This window comes from Triticum urartu, chromosome 6 (assembly GCF_003073215.2).
Source record: "Triticum urartu cultivar G1812 chromosome 6, Tu2.1, whole genome shotgun sequence".
Lineage (NCBI taxonomy): Eukaryota > Viridiplantae > Streptophyta > Magnoliopsida > Poales > Poaceae > Triticum > Triticum urartu.
The window spans coordinates 316002089-316023679 of record NC_053027.1 but is presented as its reverse complement, the minus strand read 5'-3'; positions in this window follow the sequence as shown (position 1 = coordinate 316023679).

Below are 21591 nucleotides of genomic sequence, written 5' to 3'. Positions count from 1 at the left end.
GGTTGCTCGCTCCATTGTTCCTGAGAACGGAGTCTTGGTCATTTTACCCATGAGGCATGGTTCGCACGTGTCAAATGATTCGTAATCAAGAGACTCTAAAAGTCCATCAGCATGGAGCTTCTTCATGCGTTTGACACCTATGTGACCAAGGCGGCAGTGCCACAAGTATGTGGGACTATCATTATCAATCTTACATCTTTTGGTACTCACACTATGAACATGTGTAGCATTACGCTCGATATTCATTAAGAATAAACCATTCACCTTCGGAGCACGACCATAAAACATATCTCTCATATAAATAGAACAACCATTATTCTCGGATTTAAATGAGTAGCCATCTCGAATTAAACGAGATCCTGATACAATGTTCATGCTCAAACTTGGCACTAAATAACAATTATTGAGGTTCAAAACTAATCCCGTAGGTAAATGTAGAGGTAGCGTGCCGACGGCGATCACATCGACCTTGGAACCATTCCCGACGCGCATCGTCACCTCGTCCTTCGCCAGTCTCCGCTTATTCCGCAGCTCCTGCTTTGAGTTATAAATGTGAGCAACTGCACTGGTATCAAATACCTAGGAGCTACTACGAGTACTGGTAAGGTACACATCAATTACATGTATATCACATATACCTTTCGTTTTGCCGGCCTTCTTGTCCGCTAAGTATTTGGGGCAGTTCCGCTTCCAGTGACCACTTTCCTTGCAATAAAAGCACTCAGTCTCGGGCTTGGGTCCATTCTTTGGCTTCTTCTCGGCAGCTTGCTTGCCGGGCGCGGCAACTCCCTTGCCGTCCTTCTTGAAGGTTTTCTTACCCTTGCCTTTCTTGAACTTAGTGGTTTTATTCACCATCAACACTTGATGTTCCTTTTTGACTTCTACCTCTGCTAATTTCAGCATTGCAAATACTTCAGGAATGGTCTTTTCCATCCCCTGCATATTGAAGTTCATCACAAAGCTCTTGTAGCTCGGCAGAAGCGACTGAAGGATTCTGTCAATGACCGCGTCATCCGGGAGATTAACTCCCAGCTGAGTCAAGCGGTTATGTAACCCAGACATTGTGAGTATCTGCTCACTGACAGAACTATTTTCCTCCATCTTACAGCTGAAGAATTTGTCGGAGACTTCATATCTCTCGACCCGGGCGTGAGCTTGGAAAACCATTTTCAGCTCTTTGAACATCTCATATGCTCCGTGTCTCTCAAAACGCTTTTGGAGCCCCGGTTCTAAGCTGTAAAGCATGCCACACTGAACGAGGGAGTAGTCATCGGTACGTGCCTGCCAAGCGTTCATAACATCTTGTTCTGCAGGGAGAACAGGTGCGTCACCCAGCGGTGCTTGTAGGACATAATCTTTCTTGGCAGCTATGAGGATGATCCTCAGGTTCCGGACCCAGTCCGTGTAGTTGATGCCATCGTCTTTCAGCTTGGTTTTCTCTAGGAACGCGTTGAAGTTGAGGACTACGTTGGCCATTTGATCTACAAGACATATTGTAAAGATTTTATACTAAGTTCATGATAATTAAGTTCATCTAATCAAATTATTCAATGAACTCCCACTTAGATAGACATCCCTCCTGTAATCTAAGTATAACATGATCCGAGTTAACTAGGCCGTGTCCGATCATCACGTGAGACGGACTAGTCAACATCGGTGAACATCTTCATGTTGATCGTATCTTCTATACGACTCATGCTCGACCTTTCGGTCTTCTGTGTTCCGAGGCCATGTCTGTACATGCTAGGCTCGTCAAGTCAACCTAAGTGTTTGCACGTGTAAATCTTTCTTACACCCGTTGTATGTGAACGTTGGAATCTATCACACCCGATCATCACGTGGTGCTTCGAAACAACGAACTGTCGCAACGGTGCACAGTTAGGGGGAACACTTTCTTGAAATTATTATGAGGGATCATCTTATTTACTACCGTCGTTCTAAGCAAACAAGATGCAAAAACATGATAAACATCACATGCAATCAAATAATAATAGTGACTTGATATGGCCAATATCACATAGCTCCTTCGATCTCCATCTTGGGGCTCCATGATCATCTTGTCACCGGCATGACACCATGATCTCCATCATCATGATCTCCATCATCGTGTCTCCATGAAGTTGCTCGCCAACTATTACTTCTACTACTATGGCTAACAGGTTTAGCAATAAAGTAAAGTAATTTACATGGCGTTTCTCAATGATACGCGGGTCATACAAAAAATAGAGACAACTCCTATGGCTCCTGCCGGTTGTCATACTCATCGACATGCAAGTCGTGATTCCTATTACAATAGCATGAACATCTCATACATCACATATATATCATTCATCATTCATCACAATTTTGGCCATATCATATCACAAAGCACTTGCTGCAAAAACAAGTTAGACGTCCTCTAATTGTTGTTGCAAGTTTTACGTGGCTGAGATAGGGTTCTAGCAAGAACGTTTTCTTACCTACGTGAAAGCCACAACGTGATTTGTCAACTTCTATTTACCCTTCATAAGGACCCTTTTCATCGAATCTGCTCCAAGTAAAGTGGGAGAGACAGACACCCGCCGGCCACCTTATGCAACTTGTGCATGTTAGTCGGTGGAACCGGTCTCAAGTAAGCGTACGTGTAAGGTTGGTCCGGGCCGCTTCATCCCACAATACCGTTGAAGCAAGATAAGACTAGTAGCGGCAAGAAAGTTGACAACATCAACGCCCACAACAAATTGTGTTCTACTCGTGCAAGAGAACTACGCATAGACCTAGCTCATGATGCCACTGTTGGGGAACGTTGCAGAAAACAAAAAATTTCCTACGGTTTCACCAAGATCCATCTAGGAGTTCATCTAGCAACGAGTGATCGGATTGCATCTACATACCTCTGTAGATCACGCGTGGAAGCATTCAAAGAACGGGGATGAGGAAGGCGTACTCGACGTGATCCAAATCACCGGAGATCCTAGTGCCGAACGGACGGCACCTCCACGTTCAACACACGTACGGTCAGCGTAACGTCTCCTCCTTCTTGATCCAGCAAGGGGGAGAAGAGGTTGAGGAAGATGGCTCCAACAGCAGCACGACGGCGTGGTGGTGATGGAGCTGCAGTACTCCGGCAGGGCTTCGCCAAGATCTATGGAGGAGGAGGATGTGTTGGAGAGGGAGAGGGAGGCACCAAAGGCGTGGTGTGAGAGGCCCTCCTTCCCCCACTATATATAGGGAGCCTAGGGGGGGCGCCAGCCCTAGGAGATGCAATCTCCTAGGGGGCGGCGGCCAAGGGAGGAATCCCTCCTCCCCAAGGCACCTAGGAGGTGCCTTCCCCCTTTAGGACTCTTCCTTTCTTGATCTCCTGGCGCATGGGCCTCTTGGGGCTAGTGCCCTTGGCCCATATAGGCCAAGGCGCAGACCCCTACAACCCATGTGGCCCCCCGGGGCAGGTGGCCCCACCCGGTGGACCCCCGGGACCCTTCCGGTGGTCCCGGTAATACCGGTGACCCCGAAACTTGTCCCGACGGCTGAAATAGCACTTCCTATATATAATTATTTACCTCCGGACCATTCTGGAACTCCTCGTAACGTCCGGGATCTCATCCGGGACTCTGAACAACATTCGGGTTACTGCATATACATATCGCTACTAACACTAGCATCACCGAACCTTAAGTGTGTAGACCCTACGGGTTCAGGAGATATGTAGACATGACCGAGATCGCTCTCCGGTCAATAACCAACAGCGGGATCTGGATACCCATGTTGGCTCCCACATGCTCCTCAATGATCTCATCGGATGAACCACGATGTCGAGGATTCAAGCAACCCGGTATACAATTCCCTTTGTCAATCGGTATGCTACTTGCCCGAGATTCGATCGTCAGTATCCCAATACCTTGTTCAATCTCATTACCGGCAAGTCACTTTACTCGTACCGTAATGCATGATCCTGTGACCAGACACTTGGTCACTTTGAGCTCATAATGATGATGTATTACCGAGTGGTCCCAGTGATACCTCTCCGTTATACGGAGTGACAAATCCCAGTCTTGATCCGTGTCAACCCAACAGACACTTTCGGAGATACCCGTAGTATACCTTTATAGTCACCCAGTTACGTTGTGACGTTTGGTACACCCAAAGCACTCCTACGGTATCCGGGAGTTACACGATCTCATGGTCTAAGGAAAAGATACTTGACATTGGAAAAACTCTAGCAAACGAACTATACGATCTTATGCTATGTTTAGGATTGGGTCTTGTCCATCACATCATTATCCTAATGATGTGATCTCGTTATCAATGACATCCAATGTCCATAGTCAGGAAACCATGACTATCTATTGATCAACGAGCTAGTCAACTAGAGGCTTACTAGGGACATGTTGGTGTCTATTATTCACACATGTATTACGATTTCCGGATAACACAATTATAGCATGAATAAAGACAATTATCATGAACAAGGAAATATAATAATAATGCTTTTATTATTGCCTCTAGGGCATATTTCCAACATATAGTACTTAAAATGAGCTCATAGACCTTACCACATTCTTGGTTCGGGACCAGTACAGAACAAGGCGTTCCGAGTCATCGTTTAGTAAATGTGACTCGGTAGAATGTAAGGGAATTTGATGAGTTTCTTTGCCAGTGAAGTACGTTTTCTTTAGGTAATTCCGATACTGCCACCAGGCATTCTTGAAGATTGTAGAGGTATTACCACAGGTTACCTCATCCTGAATTTCCAAATCGGTCCTTCTCTATAGAAAAAATGGGAAAATTTGTTGTATTATAACCATCATGGAGGTAGAATGTATGAGACAAAGCAAAGTAATTGCCATGAATAACATTACTTACACATAACTCCTAGACAAACACCTACAACTGCATTTTCCTTCATCTTCAGTATAATATTTCCATGATGGGAAGATACGCACATAGGATTTAACAACATCAAATGCGATATATGCTAAACTATGAATGGCTGGTTGTGCTTCCTCCACAAGAATAGGTGTACTAACTAGTGGGGTTGGGGTTCGCCGTGGTAGTACTGGTGCTTTGGGCACTGGAGCTGCCTTACTAACTGCTCTTGTTTGGGAGCTCTATGGTGGAGATGGTGTTGTGTCAACAGGAACTTGGTTACTATCTTCTCGGGTAAGCTCGTTCTTTGTCCATCGCACTAGGGGTATAATCTGCGGGAGTCTGGGTTATGTGTGGTAGGGCTGGTTCTTGTGCATGTACAACTGGGGTGCTATCTCCACCAAGAGGTAGCACTGTTTTATTTGAAGACCATGTTTTTACTCCGCTAGATACTGCCATCACCCGCTCCAATTCAAATGGCTGATAAACAGGAAACATAGTTGAATGTACAGACATATTATGAGAGACAGATGCAATAGATAGTGTGGGAAAAATAGGGCATGAAATAGTTGACATGTATATTGTTTAACTAAAACAGATAGCATGACATAGTTTCACATATATGATGTCTATCTAAACTGGATAGGATAGCATAACATAATTCAAAGATATGTTGACTAACTAAACAGGATTGCATTACATAATTCACATACATGTTATCTAAGTAATCAGGATCACATGATTTAATAAACATATGTGAGTTATATGCTAAGCAGAGGGCATTCGCATACATGATGTCTGAACTAAAAACATGGTGTTGCATATTGTGTATATGATGTCTAATCTATGCAATGCAAGACACCATATGCGTGATATGAGCAGTATAACCGTGCCAAGTCAGAGCATACACCTTGGTGGGGGAACAGGACTGGTCATTTGTCTCTGAATCCATCTCTGAGGAGCTATTGGGACCCAGCAAGAGATCTGCTTCGACAGGTAGCACTGTCTGCTCTGAAGGCCTTGTTTTCGCTCCAGATTTTTCCATCACCCACTCAAATGGCTGATTCACTAGAAGAGTAGTTTAATGTACAAACTTTGTCGACAAATGGAAATGTAATGAAGAAAAGGATGGGCAAGATATCATTCAAATATATGATGCCTTGTTAAACAGGATAGCATTGCACATTTCACATATATTATGGCTGGCTAAAAGACATGAGACTGCATAATTCCCATATATGATATTGAAACTAAACAGGTGGCATTACAGAACATGTCTAAACTAAGCAGATGCCATATATGATGTCAAAAGTAGGCAATGCAAGGCAACATATATATGCATGATATGACTAACATCATGATGACAAGTTAGAGCAAACACCTTGGGAGGTGTACATAGGAGTGGTCAGCCGTGTCTGAATCGTCCTCAGAACAGATATCTTCCTCTGGATTACAATCTGGAGAGGGGGTAGGTTTGCCATTGAACCCACCATGGAGTGATGTTTGCATGGCATTGTATTGCCGGGCAAAACTCTTCTCTTTTTCTCTACATGTTCAGCATGACTGTGTACAATATCTGACATGCATACAAAAACATATAGTGAGATTGTGTAAGGAGAGCATGCAGAAATCTAGAGTGATGGTAACAACCAGTGGATGGATCCAAAAATAATGATAGCAGGCTGAAGATTGCTTTAATTTAATAAAAAATGGATGAAGATTGTTTTACTATTTGTTTCCCACCCAAGATTAACAACATAGGCACACCCTAGGTGAACCAGATATTAGACAGAGATACTATTCATTGTTGCCTCCATATGTGCCCCACAACTAATTTAGAACTCAAGTTTGAACATTAATTTGGACCTGACTTAGAGTCTAAGAGGTTAACAGGATGATAAAGTAGCAGGTGATATTAATCAATGGATAACATAAGCAGAAACAAAAGAGTGCGACCTCTCTTGTGGACCAGTGTACTCCTCAGGTTCATTTGTTGAGTCGATGATGGTGATGTCGTTGCGGTGGGTGCCGGCGGTAGGGAAGGAGATCTGAGGCGGCGAAAGATGCTCAGGAGTCGTGATGTATGGTTTGGTGGATGCTTCTGTCGATGGAGCAGCTCAGGTGAGGTGGACGACATCACCACAGGAGCGGGACAAACCACACAAAGTTTTCTTTGACACCTACCTATAACTGAACTAATTCTGTAAGGGCTCACTTGGCTTGCATGATTCTGAAAATGGAGGGATAGGGAAAACACCAGAATAGGATAGGAATGCACATGGGAAACAAAGCATTTGTGAACACAAGATTTCTGCCAACTTGGATGTTTGGTTCACAGGAATTGGAATAGCAGAGGAATGCAAAGAAACATGGCCAAAATAAAGTGAAACCATATGAAAGCGTGTACAGTTAGAATGTTATCCTGCCACTAATGCACTTGGTCCTGTTTTCATGCATAGGATTTTGAAAAGTAGGTCCAGGTGGATGTTTTTCTCCATTCCTTTCAACAAAATACATGAATAATTGAATAGTAGAGTGCCATAGTGTCGGTGTACAAAAGCAGGGGCTCTCCTTTTGCACCCCTTTACTTGTGCACGGGCAGTCAGAGCCACGCCCACGGCCACACTAAGCAGGGTAGGGGAGGGGAGCCGAAACACAAGACGACCACAACAACGCCAAGACCAGAGGCACAAAGAGAGAAAGAGGGCAAGGTGGACTCCCCCGGCAAGGCCCTTGCCGGGGTGGCTTCCACAGCCTCGGCAAGATCCTTGCCGAGGCAACTTGCCTGATGCCAACAGAGCGTGCCACCCTTGATCCCAAGGGGTTCCAACACCATCAACCACATTGGAACCAAGGCTCGGGAGGCACCTCCGTGGTGTCATGCAGATCTTTGTAAGGATCCTAAACACACAAGATCAGACGAGAACCTGAAGAAGATGATCCTTGACAAGATTCTTGCCAAGGAAATCCACGAGACTCCCCCGGCAAGATCCTTGCCGAGGACGACCGCGGTGCCACGGCAAGACACTTGACGGGCCCCCGGCAAGGCCCTTGCCGAAGACACCCGCGGGGCCATAGCTAGGCCCACGCCTGTCAAGACTCTACGGACGCCCCCACGCAGCTGCTAGCTCGACCAGCTGAGCAGGATCTGCGTGCCAGCGCGCGGCCTCTACACCAATTCAGCAAGCACCTGCGTGGTGGCATGCAGATCTTCGTGAAAGCTCCACCACCGCGCCAGCCCAACAGCCAGCCAACATGACACTACAACGCCTCGTCAGCTTGGACGCGCGTCGGAGCCAGGTGTGGCGACGACAGCTGGGACGAGCTTCTTTGCCATCCCCAATAAAGCAAGAGGGCCACGTCGGCAGCGCATTAAATGCGTTTGTCCGATGATGCCAGGGGATAGACTCAGCCCCTGTACACCTTTCCACCTCCTGTGTGCCACTGTGGCGACCCCTTTTGTATATAAAAGGAGGCCCGAGGCGTACTAGAGGGGGAGTCGGATCTTTTGGACTAGAGAGCCACCGCGGCTTGTTCAAGAACACAAGAACACTCAAATATACATCAAAGCGGGACTAGGGTTTTACGCGCCTCCGCGGCCTGAACCTGGGTAAACGATTTGTGTGCTGACCGCTAGACCCGCTCTTTGCACAACCCCGCACCCGCCAACCGTACAAGGGATCCCAGTGACCCCATAGGTGTCGTTTCCCACCGACACATAAGAAAATTTCCTATTGCTATGTTCTTCCATTGAACCAAAGTAGCCCTGATGGATTGACATGAATGTTGAGTAATAAGTGATGCGACAAGTGTACAACCTCTTTGCCATGGCCGTGTCGACCTCAGCATCATTAGGTTGGTCACTGAAGAAGTTGAGGCGGAGGTGGCTGTCGGAGGTGTGGAGGAAGATCTGAGGAATCTGTAGACGGTGTCTAGGGCACTGCTCTGTTGTGATGGATAGTTCCGTCGTTGGAGCTGCTCCGGCGAGCCGTAAGACGTCGAGGCTAAAGCAGCACAAGACAGACATCGTTGATCTCAAGTGGGATTCTAATAGCATCTCCAATAGATGATGTAAAATGCATTACCAAAAATTGGTAGATGTAAAATTTACATCACCAAAAACCACCGGACTACAACAGATGAGGTAAAAACTGTTGACTTTGAACTTAACTGTCAAAACTGAAATTTACTGTGGAATCTGAATGTTACTATCGAAACTGAATGCAATGGTAGCAGAGAGGCACTTCACATGTAGTTTAGGGAGGGCATGTGGGTCATCTTCAACCCAGACCCCCTGAGCCGCCAACCACCACCGGCCGAACCGCCGGCCCACGCCGCCTCGCCGCCCCGAAACTACTCCCCACCGCCGGTCCCCCGCCACCCCGGCCAGCCCTATAGCCCCCATCCCACGCCGAGCTTTTTCTCCGGCGATCCCCACACCACCGCCCCACAACCGCCCCCCACCGCCGGCGACCACCGCTCCCACCCTGAACCCTAAGATAGATAGTGGGGTACCTCTCCGGCGAGCCCCCTCCAAGCTGTGAGCCCCCCACCCCCTAAAAATCGACTGTCCCAATAGTCGATTCAGTCGACTGAAGTGTAGCTAAATCGGAGCAGAGCAGCAGCACGAGCGAGGGGGGAGCAGCAGTAGCGCAAGCGAGTAAGAGCCGGAGCAGCAGCGGCGGCGCGAGCTAGCGAGCGAGCGAGAGCCGGAGGAGCAACAACACTAGTGCGAGCAAGTGAGCAAGAGCAGGAGCAGTAGCAGCGCGAGCGAGCGAGAGCCGGAGCAGCAGCAGAATGAGCGAGAGCCGGATCAGCAGCAGTAGATCCGGCTGGTATGGACGCCACTGCCAAAGGGGCCTCGCACTGGGGAGAGCCACTGTGGAGATGTCGCCCGCGGCGCCGACTTCGAGGTAGCCGCGCCATGGGGGTGCGGGATGGAGCACCGTCGGCGCCGAGAGGTCGAGTTAAGGAGAAGGTGCGATGCAATGAGTGTACAACCTCTTTGGTGGCGCCGAGTAGGCCTCGACTTTGTCCGAGGAGTCGGTCAAGATGTTGCAGTTCCAGTGGAGCAGGTTAAGGCGGCGCTGTGGGGATGGAGCAACCGTGATAGACGAGGCGATTGTCGAAGCAGCTCCTAGGAGGTGGAGGACAGGGCGGCTGAACCGGCAGGATGATGAGATTGATGACGGATCCTCATCCGGGGAGGTGGATGAGGGACGTCGAGCTGTTGTAGTGGATGACGTCGTCACGGAAGAGGTTCCGGCTGGGCAGTGGTGAGGTGGCAGACAGAAGAGGGTGGGGTTTCGTGGCTGGAGCGGAGAGGTTATGGCGACCTGGGATTTCGAATGGCGAAAAGGAGGCGATGGGATGGGGGAACCATGACTTAGGGACGCGCTTGTCCAAAATGTAGGGTCTATTAAAAACCATCGATTTGAACTAGCGACCCTTTCAACTTAGGGTTATAAGTGGGTTTTCGTGTGTCGGGATTTGGCAGCTGGAGGGTGTTTTCACGCGTGTTGTAATTTCGGGATAGCAAGGCGCGGGTTGTGAAGGCGCGAGTTTTGGGATCACGATATCGGAGGCCTCCTTTGGTTTCGAGGAATCTTGTAGGAATTTCATAGGATATGATTTCTATAGGGAAAATCCTTTAGAGCCCTTTGGTTTGTAGGAATGGAATCCTATTCCTATGGAGGAATCTTCATATCCTTCACATTTCATAGGAAAATAAACATCAGCCTAGACTCAATGAAAAAAAATCCTATGATGTGAATCAAATGGCATCTCCTTTCCTATTCCTACTCATAGAATTTGAGATACATGCCATCTCATTTCCTATGACTTTCCTATTCCTATGATTTTCCTACCCTATGAACCAAAGGAGGCCTGAATTTTCGGGATATAACAAGGCGCGGGTTGAATTTTAGGGACAAGGCTAACGTGTAATATTGTACTTGTACGTACCAAATCAATTCACACTTCCCTCAACAAAAAACGAAAAAAAATAAAACTATTCAAACCACACAAAGAGAGAGTCTTGTCCTGTTTTTCTATACAAATGCTATTCAAAGCTATGAATCCATGTCATGTCCAATTAAAAAAATTTGCTGGCTGTATAGTGTATGTAACCTACTCATACCAACATTTTAGTTCATTCCAAATGTCTATACTAGCGCTGCAATTCAAACTAAATTTGAATTCATTTCTCTATTTGAATAAGAATCTACAATCATGATTTTTGCCAACTCCAACCATCATTCGTGTATTACCTTAACACCACACCACATGATTACTATAGAGATAGATATGAACTATGTGTACTATATGAACTCGAATTCAATTTTTTGAATACACTTGATGTTGATTCCAAATAATAGTGCATTTGACGTACTAACTAGATATTCATAATCTAAACCATGTTCCATATGTACACCATGTTTATCACACAAAGTATAGTGCCCTGCCCCCTACATTATGACAAGTATTTAGCCCTGAGCTGCAAAAGCCACACATTATCCCAAATTATAATCAATGATCTATATATTATATGTAGTACTAGCAAGATGCCCATGCATTCCACGAAACATCAAGATGATCAAGGGGAGGCCTTATTTGCAAATGTGGAGAGGGGTGTGGGTATCTTTTTTCAAAATTGCCATAGTTTCCTTCCTATCCGTCAGATATAAATCGGACGGCCTATATTGCAGGATGGCAGGCACACCATCATCAACAACTCTGTTTTTTTATAAGAGTGGAGATAAAATATATTATATGTAGTATAACATGTTCATAACCACACCATGTGTATCACCGTTATATATATTCACGCATGCGTCAGTTTAAAACACTACGATAAATTCTTCAAATATCTGAATTCACTTTATATAATGAATTATGATCCTTATTTGTCTTTTACATCCACACAATCCTCTTATCTTTGTAGCTAGCACTAACTTTCTCTCATGCATCTCACCCTCCCTCAGCATTCTCTAGCTCCGTCACGCAATTTCGTCATTACACTTTAGGTCATTCACCCACGGTGTGTGTAGGCCTCCCAAATCCTTCTTTACAGCACACATCGATCGATATGACTCTCTAGCCAGGTGTGCCTACCACAAACACAAGATTTCCCTCTTCCCTTATCACCGTCCATGCCTCACTCCCACCCCTCTTTTCATCGATCTCATACTCTCACACTCTTTCCCCCTCGATATAGTATGCCTCTCGCACCACCTCCTAGCTACATCCCTCTCTCTCTATCCTTCTCCCCGGGCCTTATTTGTTTCTAACACATACATGCATGTATACCGATCGATCTCCCTACACATACCTAGGTCGACTTTAACTATTTTCCCCCACCCATCGATCGACGTACCTCACAAGTTATGTCTCTCCTTTCTCTGACAAAGGACGATTGATCTTCTTATGTAGTTACGTCTGCTTACCACAGCCATATCGTCCCCCTCATCATTCGTGCATGCCTCCTAACCCGACTCTCACACGCACGTGCACAGACAAGCAGCCATCCCCTCTCTTATTGATATTCCAGGCATGCCCTCCATTTGTCTAGCAAGCCTCTCCACCATTTGTTAGAAGCAACTCCACCACCAATCCCTCTGACACTCTAGCTCTGTCTCTCTCCCAACCTTATTCCTCTCCTACACATATGCACGGATGCCGATCGATCTCCCTCAATACATAAGGTAGGTCTCTCTCCTCCTCCACACATATACCAGCCATTATACCTCTATAGTTAATTAGGTATCCCCCCTCCCCCCCCCACCCCAGCACACACCGATAGTCAAGCACTGTAGGTAGGTATCCATGCCATAGAGACAAACTGCACATGTCCCCTCTCACGTTCCAGTAGGCCAGCCACCCTATATGTTCGATGTGGGCACACACAAATTCGATGGCACTCTTTATCGATCGCGCGCGCGCGCACACACACACACATCATACCTCTCTTCGATTCTATGGATACCTCAAGCCGATGATACCTCCACTCTCTTCTCGTGGATCACCCCCCTCTATATATATGATATATCCAGGACTCTATTTCAGACACATTCCATATGTTACATTTTGTGATTCAAATATCATCCACATATGTTGCTTGTCTATTTCTCAACCCCCCAAAAAAACACTCACGAACCCACACACTATATCTCTCTACGTTTTTATCTCTCTCACACAACCCCACGTAGGTGGTGTACGTACACGAAGAGAATAGGTGCACGTACTCACGCTTCGGGCCCAGCCACACCCGCGCGGGTACACGGTGGAGCTCATTTCTGTACGAAATGGCAGCCCACATGCTAATTTAGCGTGTGTAGCTATTGTTTACCTACGGAGGTCATGTACCACGCGTTCACAAAACAAAGTTCGACTTGATGCGTTGGCGCGTTATTTTTAAATAAAGTTATATCGCTAAATGGCACGTACACAGAATATAAAACAATTTTTATGGAGAAAAAGGTAGTCCACTCCACTATATACAATGGAGCCTGCCTGCCGAGGTTTGTCTCTCTTTAGAGTATCTCACACAAGGCGGCGGTGGCCTCTCTCTCTCTCACCATTGGTCACTAATCCGGTCGCATCCCGTCCGGCAGCAAAAAGGGAGGATGTGCATCGTTTCTCCGTTTGATGGCGCCGAGGTAGCACGTCCTGATCTGCGATACCCGTCATCCTCTCTGACCATGCTCCGGTGTGGTAGGGCCTATGTCACCTGCTCGTTGTTGTAGTATGGGCACATCCCGCCCGCCACCGCTCTCCTAGTTACATCCCAACGACCCCTAGGTATCCCCTCCGGCCTTGCTCCACTGCCCGTCTTCCCACGTCGCTGCATGTGGACAATCTTGCATGTGGATCTTCCATAGTTCTTTGTCCAAAACGTAGCTTGTCCGGTGTACTTTCCATATGGCAATCTCCTCCCCACACCGTTTTAGACAAACACAACCATGTTGTTATCTTCCCTTAGGTCAAGGAATATGCTTCTTTTTTGTCATCGTATGTGTCATCAACTATTATTGGCTAGTAATTGTTTCCTTTCTACCTCCTTTTGCAAACAGGGCTATCCATTTCCCCTCATTGCTATTGCGACCTTTTGGTGAACTACACAAATCACTTTTTTCTTAGTAGTGTTTTGTGTAGTTGTACTAAAATGTCACACGGACAACGTCTCTACATTTTAGTGTGACTGCACAAAGGGAGATTGGTTTTGCTCTATCCTCCTCATCCAACTCTGAGCCTAATCTTGTCCAACTATTTGCTTAATCTTCTCCAACTAGTTAGTCTTAAAAGAGACTGCAAAGGTGATCAGCTTCTATTTGTGTTTTTATCGTTTCATCAACAGTCCTCTATTATTGTAATCACACTTAATATCTTTGGAACAAGGACACTCACCTCTATTTTAGTGGAACTGCACAAAATGATCAAAATGTTGCATGCTCCAGACAGATACTTTTTTTTCCCAACATGCCTTGTTGATTTAGACATAGATGGGGGGAAGTTTTTGCCAATGGAAGCATGGATCAATTTTCATTTAACACCTTCTCACAACTTTGTCTTCAGTTGTGATGTAAATATTAGCTCTGATCTGCTAATCAATGGGATGCATTAGCAAGGAAGTTAGTTTTTAATTGTTTCCGAAAGAGCATGGATGGCAAGACACATGAAAAAAAAGCTGAAAGCTCAGAGCATTGTACAATTTCATGTCATTGGAAATTTATTTGTATAGTACGTCAATTATGTAAACAAATGCTGGAATCTTGATAGCATTGCCAGAAGCCTCTTCAGCATCCGGGTCCATGTGCCATGCACAAAAGTATACTTTCTCTATTGCTAAATATTTGTATTTTTACAAATTTCAAATGGAAGTATTTTAGAGTGTAGATTCACTCATTTGGCTTCGTATGTAGTCACTCATTGAAATCTCAAGAAAGAAAAATACTCTATGGTATATTTAAGAATGGAGGGAGTAGTGCACAACCGAATGGGAGACTGAGTCCAGTCATTGCGCCACACTAATAGTGAGTAATGAGCAGTCAAATCATAAGCCCGACCTTTCCCACTCTAAGTTGCTGAGAAGAAGAAACCATCAATACGCTCTTCTTTGAATCCGCTCATACTACTCCCTCCATCACTGCTTATAGAGCATGCTTAAAAAAATCTGTCGGACCATGGCGACTAGCGATCAGCCTGAAAAATAGCATTGGTAGTTATAGCACGGCGTCTATTACTAGAGGAAATAATGAGTACACACATGCATGCAGTGCTTCCACCCCGGGTACACACATGCATGCACTTACTCCACTCCGCGTACACACGTAGTACATCGATAGAAAATTGTGGACTTGATTGTGGTTACCGCGCCCTAATTAATTGAGCACTAAACCAAACGCGTCTAAAGTCTCTCTGGTGGTGGAAATGCATGGAGAGAAATGCATCAGAATGAAGCACACCCTATAAACTGTGACGGAGGGAGGAGTAGTATGAAAGTGCAAAACCAAGTAACCATATGCCAAGTCGTTCAATGCACTTCCTCTTGGAATATCACTGACATGTGGGACCGGAGTGTGAGCAAAAAGATCTCAATTGACGGCAAAATGGCCAACCCGCCATTCCTTGAGAGAGACGAGGAGCGAGAACACACGGACGGGCTCGCATGGAGGCCAAGATATATTCAAGAATGGTTGATCGATATCATGATTACATGTTCGATGTTTTTTAATACTACTATTGGGCTGTCGTTTTCCACACTTCTCCCAATAAATGTGTACTTTATCAGAGATTAAAATAAAATAAGAGTACAGATGCTCCACCATGCAGTTCTAGTAGTAGTACTACTCGTACTACTAAACCTTGCGCTTGGCTCTTCACCTCTTCGTGAAGTCGAACAATGATGGTGCTCCGCATGTTGGGTACTCAGTGTATGCCTTTGGCAATCTGACACCGAATGAACTGCTGCATGTCCACCGCCTGGGCGAGGGTAGGTTGCATTAGTCAAAAGCTTCTCCTCATCCTGCGAGCCGCCAGGCTTCAGGTAGACTGAGGGGGCATGTAAGCGAGCTTCACCTTGTCCTGCAAGCTTCTCCTCATTCTATGAGTTGACGAGACACATCAAAAAGTAGTGCTAGTCCATACTCCCTCCTTTCCGATTAATATGGCTTAATCTTTTTTGCGGGTAAATGAGAGAGCTTTATTCATATATAAACATTCTTAGGACGACCAACCAAGAGACTGGTTACTAGGAAGCGAGGTACCCCGCAAAAAATGAAGAAGGAAGCAAGGTGTTTCATCAAGCCAGCTCTCGGTCACATTCAAAGTGCAGCAAGCACGGTTCGCACAAAGATGCGCCGCAAGGTTTGCTGACCTGTTTACATGCTGAATAACAAAAAAAAGAGAAAATATTACCGAGCCCTCCTATTTGTAACAGGATATGAGCCAGAATTAAGCGAGAATTGTGGCGAGTGTTCCATGCAGTCAACTTCCATTATCGCATACGAGAACCCTCGAAGAGAACCAAATGTGTTGAAGATTGCTCCTCCATCCGCTTCCTAGTAGTAGTACATACCTCTATAGTAGTACGGAGTAGTACTAGTACTAGTAAACTTTGCGCTTGGTGGTTCGCTTCTTCGTGAAGTCAAACAATAATGGTACTAGTACAGTGAATGCTTCTGGCAATCTGACAGCGAATTAACTATTGCACGTCCATTGCCTGAACGACGGAGAGCTTGCATTAGTCAAAAGTTTATCCTTGTCCTATGAGCCACCGCGCGCAAGCTTCTCCCGTCCTGCAAGCTTCTCCTCGTTCGGCAAGTTGACAGACACAACAAAGTAATGCTAGCCCATACTGCCTCCTTTCCGGTTAATATGGCTTATTTTCAAACGAGATAAATACACTATTTGTCACTGTATATTTGTCAAAATACGGTTAGTGGACTTCATAATATGCTCATTGCACTCAATATATACATTTTCCAGTGTTTATAAGGTCACTAGCTCACCCTGGCTGAGTATGTGTGTGCACGCACGTGTAGGTTGAGCACTTGAGTGTGACCGTGTGTGTTCCATCGTTTGCTCGGAGATGCATGCATTAGGGCATCGCATGCGTTTTTGCGTCCATGTGTACGTGTGACTGTTGCATGCATGCACGAGGTGGTAGTCCCTAACATTCCCATGTTCATAAGTCAATGCTTTGTCAAAATGTTGCATGCAAGGTTTAATCATTTGTTGTTCACGCATGCATTCCCGATATTAATACGTTGGTAAAGACAATTTCTTGAGGAAAACGAGCCCATGAATTGAGTACAAAGGGAACCAATAAGCTAGGACAGAGGGAGTACCGGTAGTGAACCAGAAGGAGGGAGTAGGTACTAGTAGTACTACGTAACAATGCACAGTAACAAAATTCCTCTATGCGCATCTTGTCTACGTGTCATGCAAGAAAATAGAGATAAATACAAGTGAGACTCAGGAACGGTCGTTTCACTCTTCAATGACACGTAAGTGAGGGGCCACTAAGGAGCAGTCAAATCACATAGTAAGTTAGTCGGAACAAGCAACCATCATTTCACTCTTCAATGACACGTACACAATATAAAATGGTTGATATGGAGAGGAAAAAACCACTATATGTACACTAGCAGGAGCCTAAGCTACAAGCATGCTTGCTTGGGTTCCTCTCTTCACAACCATATAATGATGGTGGCCACACCGCTGGTCACAGGTCCGGCCTGATCCCGCCGCTAGGGGAAGGGGACGATGTTCTACGTAGATGCGGTCGACATCGGCGAGGGAGAAAACCCACAGTCGTCCAAATTGGGGGTCCCCGCGATATGGGTTGATGCCGCCTCCCAACCGTCCTTCTAGCTACGGCCCGACGTCCCAGGCACATCTTTCTTCTGGAGCCGGCTTGCTCCACTGCTGCAGCTCCCCACATAGCTCCATATCCATGTCGATCTTTCTCTACTTCTATCGGCTTCTATTTGTGATGAGTCTATGTCTCATGAACTAGTGCCACTACTCTTATTCTAATCACACTTCTTCAATATCTTTGCCATCAGGGATGCTCGGCTCAATTTTAGTGGAACTGCACAAAAGCATCGTATGATCCGAGGGTGCCATCCGTCTTTCCTTTGACAGGTTCTACCTAACCAAGAAATTAAATCATGTTTAGGGTTTAGGGTTTAAGTCATAGTGACCCCATCAGTAGTTTTTTTGTAAACACTTTCACAACTTGTGTCTTTAGTTGTGAAGTAAATATTGCTTATGATCTGTGAATCATTGAGATGCATTAGCATGCGTGTTAGTTTTCCTTTGTATTTGATGGAATGTTGTAATGGTGAAACCTTGGAGTAGGAATGAAAATGGAGTGGAAACTTTCCGTTTTTAAGAAGAAAAAATGGAAACACAGAGAAACCAACATTTTGTTTCATTGGATCGCGCCATCGAGCAAAACCAACATTTAAATCACGTCTGTTGCGTTTGTGTCTCACCCTCCTCCATGGCTCGACCCCACACGGTCGCTTAGCATGCTACTCACGGAAAACCGAGTATACGATAACTTCCCCGCCTGCTTGTCGATCGATCAGGCCATGGAGTACTAGCACTACTGGAAGAGATTGAAGAGTTGGGCGAGGACAGCTAGCTGTAGCACGAACTCCCAAGAACCTTTTACATGCATGTTGTGGCTGGCTATTGCGACCTTTGAACGCGGAGCAATCGCGTGCATCAGGAAGCGGCATGGGAGACGCTCTCTTGGCCGGTGCACCGCTTTAATGTCGGCACCAGTGAGAAGTCGCGTCTGCTCTGGCCGGGCATGAATGCGGCACTGACCGTTTCGGGCGGGAAGTGATAACCCACAAGTATAGGGGATCACAATAGTTTTTGAGGGTAGAGTATTCAACCCAAATTTATAGATTTGACATAAGGGGAGCCAAATAATATTTGAAGGTATTAGCACTTGAGTTGTTAATTCAACCACACCTGAAGATTAATTATCTGCAGCAAGTAATCAGTAGCAAAGTAATATGATAGTTTTGATAGTAGTGACAGTAGTAACAGTAACGGTAACAGTGATAGCAGTAGTTTTGTAGCAAGTGCAATAGTAACAACAGCAGTAGTAACTTAGCGAGACCAATATAAGATAAATTCGTAGGATCGGTGACTTGTTGGATGATATTCATCATGAGACAGTTATAACCTAGGGCGATACGACACTAGCTCCAATTCATCAATATAATGTAGGCATGTATTCCATAAGTAGTCATACATGCTTATGGAAAGAACTTGCATGACATCTTTTGTCCTACCCTCCCGTGGTAGTGGGGTCCACATTGGAAACTAAAGCATATTAAGGCCTCCTTTTAATAGAGAACCGGAACAAAGCACTAACACATAATGAATACATGAACTCCTCAAAATACGGTCATCATCGGGAGTGATCCCGACTATTGTCACTCCGGGGTTGCCGGATCATAACACGTAGTAGGTGACTATAACTTGCAAGATCAGATCTAGAACATGGATATAATGGTGATAACATAAACAGTTTAGATCTGAAACCATGGCACTCGGGCCCAAAGTGACAAGCATTAAGCATGGCAAAGCAATAGCAACATCAATCTAAGAACATTGTGGATACTAGGGATCAAGCCCTAACAAAACTAACTCGATTACATGATGAATCTCATCCAACTCCTCACCGACCAGCGAGCCTGTGAAGGAATTACTCACTCCCGGGGGGCATCATGGAATTGGCAATGGAGAAGGGTTGGTCATGACAAAGAACGAAGATCCCCCTCTCTGAAGCCCCGAACAGACTCCAGATCTGGCCTCCCAATGAAGAACAGGAGGTGACGGCGTCTCGTGGATCGCGATAAACAAGAACTTTTATTTCTGCACAAAAACAACGCCATGGTAGTTCTGCTAAAAACAGTGTCAGTCCGGGGTTAGTTTCATTCAAATCATGCAAATTAGAGTCCAAAACAAGAGGAAAGGCATTAGGAAAAGTAGATATGTTGGAGACGTATCAACTCCCCCAAGCTTAAACCTTTGCTTGTCCTCAAGCAATTCAGTTGATAAACTGAAAGTGAAAAAGAAAAACTTTTACGAATTCTTTTGTTGTTGTTTGCATAAATAAGCTTAAACAGCACCCAGGTTTTCAGCCAACATTATAACTAACCATGCCGACAATAACTCTTAAAGAATATATTAACTCATATCAATGACACAATTAGCTAGCGAGCAATAATAAGATATCTCAAATAGCAACACGTTGTCAAAACAACCATGATATGATATGACAATAGTGGTATCTCGCTAGCCCTTTCTGAGACCGCAAAACATAAATGTAGAGCACCTCCAAAGTCCAAGCAGTGACTAAACATTGTAATTCATGGTAGAAAATATCCAGTCATGATCCACCCAACATTATGTACACACAATGCATAAGTCATGACTGCTGTGCTCTCAGGTTCTAGTGCTTGTTTTAGAAGGTGATGACACAACATAAAAGTAAATCGATAGTCCCTTCGCAGAGGGAAGCAATGATTTGCAGAGGTGCCAGAGCTCAAGTTTTTAAAATAGAGATAAATCATATTTTGAGACATGCACCCTGCTCATTTACTTCACGACTATCAGTGATCAATATCTCCCATGCTAAACAATCTAGTGGCGGTTCCCAAGCGATAAAAAGTAAAGGTTTTGACTCTATTGGGAGTTTTTGTTTGATTATTTGAGAGATTAACTCTTTTTGTGTTTGCAGTTTGGCACTAGGCATCCCTATTACCGCCCTTTTCTCGTGCGATGGTGAGTGAATAAACACTCGACCTAAGAATAACCCGCTTAGCATGGAAGATACCGACCACCTCCTTTCGTTCCATGAACGATCCAGGCACACTAAAAGGATATTTTTAGCAGTTTTTAGAGGTGGCACATGCAAATTTACTTAGGATGGCAGGGTAATACCACATGTAGGTAGGTATGGTGGACTCATCTGGAATAAATTTGGGTTCAAGGTTTTTGATGTTCATGCAGAATTCCCACTTAGTACAAGCGAAGGCTAGTAATTAGATTGAGAAGCGGCCAGCTAGAGAGCAACAACGATCATGATCATGCATTATGCTTAAGTAACATTGGACACTAGCATGAGTAGGATATGATCACCGTGAACATAAATATCATAATGGGCTGAATCATGGATAATGAGTAGGATACGATCACCGTGAACATAAATCTCTAATTGTCACTGCAAACATGTTTAATCATAATGGGCTGAATCATGGACACTAGGTTAAACATATTTACACAAATAGAACGAGTCGAGTTCATACCAGTTTCTCTCTGCCACGGCCAGTTCATCGAATATCGTCATTATTGCCTTTCACTTGCACGACCGAACGATGTGAAAATAATAATAATAGTGCAAGAGTGCCGTGGACTAAGCTGGATTCTGCAAACATTTTATTCAACAAGAGAAGACAAGGTAAAATGATCTCTTTATTAGTTCAACAATTATTCGTATGAGAGCCACTCAACATTTTCATCGTGGTCTTCTCCTTGGTGCAACTCAAATAAAAGGAAAATAAATTCAGAGAAACACACTGAAATATTTTTGGAGTTTTTGGTTTTCTTGATCAAGCAAATAAAAGCAAAAATGAGAAAAACAATTTACACGAGAAAGCTCCCAAACAAGCAAAAGAAGAACAAGGAAATATTTTTAGGTTTTTTTAATACTACAGC